The sequence below is a fragment of the Psammomys obesus genome, unplaced genomic scaffold (assembly GCF_907164565.1).
Source record: "Psammomys obesus unplaced genomic scaffold, mPsaObe1.curated_primary_1811, whole genome shotgun sequence".
Classification (NCBI taxonomy): domain Eukaryota; kingdom Metazoa; phylum Chordata; class Mammalia; order Rodentia; family Muridae; genus Psammomys; species Psammomys obesus.
In genome coordinates this window covers 183,347-189,294 of record NW_026596130.1, presented here as the reverse complement: position 1 = coordinate 189,294, position 5,948 = coordinate 183,347, and positions in this window count along the sequence as shown.

Genomic DNA, 5,948 nt, shown 5'->3' with positions numbered 1-5,948 from the left:
CATCACCACCACCACCATCACCATCACCATCACCACCATTATCATCATCACCACCATCACCACCACCACCACCATCACCACCATTATCACCACCATCACCACCATCATCACCACCATCACCACCACCATCATCATCACCACCATCATCACCACTGTCATCATCTTCATCATCATCATCATCCTCATGCTTGATGACATTTAAATGGCTATAACTGCGCTGAAAAGCACACGGGGAAAGAAGGGTGAGTTAATCCACTCTGCCGCCTTAGTCAGCTTTCTGTTGCTGTGATGAGCAGCACAGCCAAAGCCACTTGTGGCGGAAATGGCTTATCTCACCCGACAGCTATGGTCCATCGATGAGGGAAGTCAGGGCAGGAACCCGCAGGCGGGAACCACAGAGGCCTCGGAGGGGCGCTCCTTACTGGATTGCTCCACGCGGCCTGCTCAGCCTGTGGTCTTCCGCTACCCAGAGCATCTCCCTCAGTGGGCTGGGCCACCCCACATCAATCATCAATTAAAAAAAAAAAAAAAAAAAAAAGCCCTGTAGACTTACCTAGGCCAATCTGCTGAGGACATTTTCTCAACTAAGGTTCCCTTTTCCCAGATGGCCCTAGCTTAGATCAAGTTGACAAACATGCACACACAAACACACACACACACACACACACACAGAACTAGCCAGTATGCCCTACCAAGCTACTTTAGTGGTGTAAACCATGGGATTTCATGCTGGTGGCGTGTTTGTATGCAGGCATCTTGGCATCTAAACAAGGATTGTGGACAACGGCCAAAGATTTGTATGAACATCACCCAGCTGCCGGCTTGTTCTGTGTGGTCCGGAGGGCGAGCTACAAACCCTGTGCTTCTCCCTCCACAGTGGATGCATTTATTAAATACACACAAGCAAAATAGATAGACTAATCAGCCAGCAGCAGGCATGACAGAGCTAAGGGAACACACCAAATGGAGCCCCAAGAGAAATCAGGGGAAAAACGTGCTGAGGCAGCCGGCTGAGTTCCCTGTGGATGGGAGAGTCCTGGCTGAGCATCCCTTGGGAGAGTGAACTTCAAAGAGCAACAGACAGAGATGACATCATCAGTCAGAAGCTTACACTCACTCAGCAGAAACTGAGGAAGCCAAGGCTGGAAGTCGGGATTAAGAGAGCTCAGGGTGGAGGGTCCACCCTGCGCCTGGAAGACCTCCGACTTCCCAGCCCCTCCTCAGACATCCTCACACTGTCAGGGAGACAGCAGAAACCTCCGTTAGAAGCCTCCACCTCCCGGAAGTTCTCAAGGTCGCTGTGTCTCTATTGCCCTTAGCTATTTGCTGTTTTCCTTTCTCCCTGTGGCAATTAGGAGGCTGGCCTGACCCGGGCAGGAGTTTTGGAGGAGACAGGGAGGGGCCTCCTCGTTCCCAGAGTCCACTTCCAAGGAGCTTAAGCTGCACATCAGAGTTTCCCAATGGAACAGTGTGCATCACTGAGGCACGGCCATTTTTACACATTCAATGTAAAATATAAATTTTAGAAGGGTGGATTTAGAGAGCTGCTATTTGGGGAAACGTGAGGCAGGAGTATGTAGATTTGTGTGTCACAGCTCTCTATTGCTGTGGCAAACACCATGGCCAAAAGTGATGTGGGGAGGAAAGTTCTATTTGGCCGACAAATCTCCATCACATCGTCACCATTAAGGGAAGTCGAGGCAGGAACTCAAGGGTGGAACTGGAGGCAGGGACGGAAAGAACACTGCTCCCCATGGCTTGCTCCCCGTGGCTTGCTCCCTGTGGCTTGCTCTGCCTGGTTTTTTATATACCATGGACCGCCTGCCAGGGGGGACAGCGAGCCGGGCCCTCCCACGTCAATCATCAGTCAAGAGAATGCAGCACAGGTTGCTCAAGGCCCATGTGCTGAGGACGTTTTCTCAGCTGAGGCTCCCTGTTCCCAGGCAGCATATCTGTGTCAAGCTGACAAAAACTAGCCAGGATGACATAGGCACGTAGATCCAATCTCTTCAGCTTGGCAGGCCTGAAGCTCGGAACCAGATCTTCTGGCCAGCCAGGAGTAAAGGAGTGAGGCGTTCCTCCTTGACTTTTGAATTTTCAACCACATTAAAATGTTGCCCTTTTTATACATTTTCAAAATGAGAATAGTGAGAGAATAAGTGTTTACAAGACTTCTGTTCCCAAGTCAAAGTCACCCTTGTCCACGTGTGAGACCCTGTCAGGTTAGTGACTGTTTCTGCACTTAAAAAAAAAAAAAATGTATTTATTTATTATGTATACAGTGTTCTGCCTGCATGTGTGCCTGCACGAAGAGCTCGTTATAGATGGTTGTGAGCCACCGTGTGGTTGCTGGGAATTGAACTCAGGACCTCTGGGAGAGCAGCCAGGGCTCTTGACTGCTGAGCTATCTCTCCAGCCCCAGTGACTGTTTCTGAACTCGTGTTCTCATGTTCAGAGTCGTGGCAACCACACCGGCCACGTGAGGCTGTCTTGAGAATAAAGTAAGAATGTGCATGCCCGGCCCGGACGCAGCTGCAGCGATCAGGAAGCCCCCAGAGAGCACAGCCCAGCTCAGGAGTCCCTAAACTCACGCAGTGCTTCCCACAGCCGCCAGGGGGCATCGGGCTCACACCAGCGCTGCCCTGGCTCACCCAGCTCGGGACTAGGAAGGTCGCTGTCTGACTACGCCACACCCCTCCCTGAGGGATCCCTCCCCTGCAGGTCCCTCAGGCAGCCATCCCACTGTGCAGAGCTCTGAGGACTGGGGGCTCGATGCTGCCCCACAGAGAACAGGACAGACCGGGCAGCCGTCTGGGTGGACCGTAGGAATCCACAGAGTCTTCCTGAGAGTGTCCCCCTCCGCCCACGCTTTCTTTCAGAAAGACCAAGCCCTCCTTCCCTCTCTGTCACCCTGTACAAAAACTCGCCAGGATGGACCAAAGCTACGGAAACGCTGCAAGATCCAGGTGTGAGCAGCGGCTGGAAAGGCCCAGAAGCCCAGGGAACAAAGGTGAGAATTAAAAAGTGGGATTGTGTTAGATTAAAAACCTCCTGAAGAGCCAAAGAAATGGAGGCAGAACGCGGAGGGACAGAACGGCAGGGCCAGATCGGGAGGGAAGGCTTTGCCAGCTGCCTGCCTGACGGGGACTCAGACCCAGAACACACAGTAATCTCAGGACACCAGACACTAAAACACAAATAACCCAGCTGGTAAATGAAGACACATCTGGGTGAAAACGTGTCTGTGGTGCCGGGAACCAACCCCAGGGCCTTCCTCGGGCCAGGCCACCTGGCACCTGCAGCCCTGAAAAAAAACAAAAACCATTGAAGAAGCTCATGCAGCCAAGAGCACACGGGGAAAGCTCGCAAAGGAGGGTGCGAGGCTCACAGAACATGGACGTCAGTGGAACAGAAGGGGTGGGCGAACCTGGGCGCAGGAAGAGCCGGGCCAACCGAAACTGAGCGCGTCCCAGTGTGCCACAGGGAGCCGGGACCTAACGCTAACACGTTTCTTTACGCTCTCCGCTGAGGGCCCTGGAGATGGCTCGGGGCGGAAATGCACTTGCCTCAGGACCCACATGGTGGAGAGACAGAACCAGCTCGGCGAAACTGTCCTCCGTTCTCCACACGCAGCTGTGGTGGGAGTGCTCACCCCACACAAACAACAATCAATAAATGACATAAAAATGTTTAGGTGTACTGAGAGTCCATCTCACCTGAGCCTGACTACCAGGAAAGAAGAAGAAGGGCAGGGCCGGAGCGATGGCCCGGGGTTAACGGCACCTACTGCTCTGATAGAGGACCAGGCCCAGCCCAGACCCACACGGCAGCTCACGCACATCCGTTATTCCAGGTCCAGGGAATCTGACGCCCCTTCCCGCCTCTGTGGGCACCGGGCACACAGCACACACAACACGGCCGTCAGATTAACAGATTTGGTAAAGAAAGAAAAAAAATGCAGCTCTTGGGAGGTGGAGGCAGGGGGATGGTTGTCTGTGTGTTCAAGCCCTGGTCTACATGGTGGGACCCTGTGTTATAAACCAGAAAGGAAAAAAATTGTTACGGCCTCGGGTGTTTGCACTCTGCCGGTGGAGGTGTGAGCTCTCCAGGATGCAAGCATCCCTACGGAGGCTCTCCAAAGACAAAATCAAAACCACCACACGGGCTGCCGTACCGCGCTGAAGCACACGCCTGAAGGACCGAAGCCAGCGTGCAGCAGACCCTGCACACACACACACACACACACACACACACACACACACACACACACACCAGGTGAGCTACTGAGCAACCCACATGCCCATCAGCTGGCGAAGAAAGAGGATGGCTGGCCAGTCACAACCAGCTTTGTTCATCCACAAGGACGGATAAACTCAGGACAGAACAATGGATGGAGCTGGAGATGTCACACGGAGAAGGAAGACAGGTTTACCAGGAGCACCCCATGGCTTCTCTCTGTGAGCATAAAGCAAACATGGAAACGGGGGGGGGGGCTCTCAGCGAGGCAGGTGGAGAAAGAGGGTAACAAGGGTGACCGGGGCTGAGCATGATCAAAGCGTGTTGTAGGCATTCGTGGTGATGTCTAATGAGGGCTGGCAAGATGGCGCCACGGGGAAAGGCACTTGTGGCCAAGTCTGATGACCCGAGTTCAATGCCTGGGTCCCACGAAGTGTGAGGAGAGAACTGACCAACTGAAGCAGTCGCTATCTGTTCGCACGCACAGTCACACACATACCCTAAATAAAAGTAATAAAAATATTTTAACACAATAAGACCCACCTGTGGTAAAGCTGGTATGCAGCAGTTTTTTAGAATAAGGCTGGGTAAGCCTTATTTTATAATTTTTTAATTTTATATTTTTATAATTTTATAAATCATTTTATAATATGAGAGAGAGAGAGATCTTGTGGCTCAGCTTGTGTTACATGAAGGTCAGAGGACAATTTGGGGGAGTTGGTCCTCTCCCTACGTTACACGGGCTCCAGGGACTGGACTGGGGTCATCAGACTTTGCAGAAAGCATCATTGCCCAGCCCTGCCGAGTTTTGTTTTTTTAATTTAATGTACGTGTGCACAGGTGTTTTGCCTGTGTGTGTGTCCGTGTACCGTGTGAGTGCAGTGCCAATGTAGGCCAGAAGAGGGCGTCAGGTCCCTGGAACTGCCTTGTGGCTGTGGGGAATGGGACCCGGGTCCTCTGGAAAAGCAGCCCGTGCTCTTAAGCTCTGAGCCACCTCTCCAGCCCCTGCTATGCTATTTTTAAGATGCTATTCCAGGTTTCAAGAATGTGATTGTAGTGAAAAAATTCAGAGACTCCTCACACACCATCTTCCCTAAAGTCAGCGACAAAAGAATTCTTTTCCCTATAGAAGGGGAGCTTTTGTGGGACGAGGGAGGACTCTGGCTAAGCCTTCTCCACACACACCCCCGGGCTTCGCTCACCTCCCCTGGGCAGTCCATGGGTGCCAACAGCTGCCTGGCTGAGGGATGAGCAGCTGAGCTGGCAGGCTCCCGGCTAGAGCTGGAAAGTACCTGCTGTTTCCAGGAATGTCCAAGTTTCTGTTTCCCCGAACAGGACTGTCTCCAGGGCGGCCCTCCCAGCACCAGTGAGCTGAACAGCGGCAGATCTGCCTCAGGAGTTCATTTCCCCAACAGACTCCCTATTCATGCTCTGTGAACCTGGGCTCTGTGCCAGGTCAAAGACACAAAGCCTAATGAGATACTGCCTTTCCCCGGGGAACTCCTGGCCTAGAGGACAAGCAGTGGGCGGGGGAGCTTAAGGGAGGTAGGACATGAGCCCATGTGACTCCTGGAGAGGCAGCCTCCCAAGTGGGCTCCTGGGAGGGCTCCTGGAAGCCCTCAGTTAACCCTGGAGGGCTTGTGGGAAGTCAGGAGGGTGGTCAGGGAACTTCCTGATGGACCAGGACAGGGAGGTTGGGGGCCCCCTGTGTG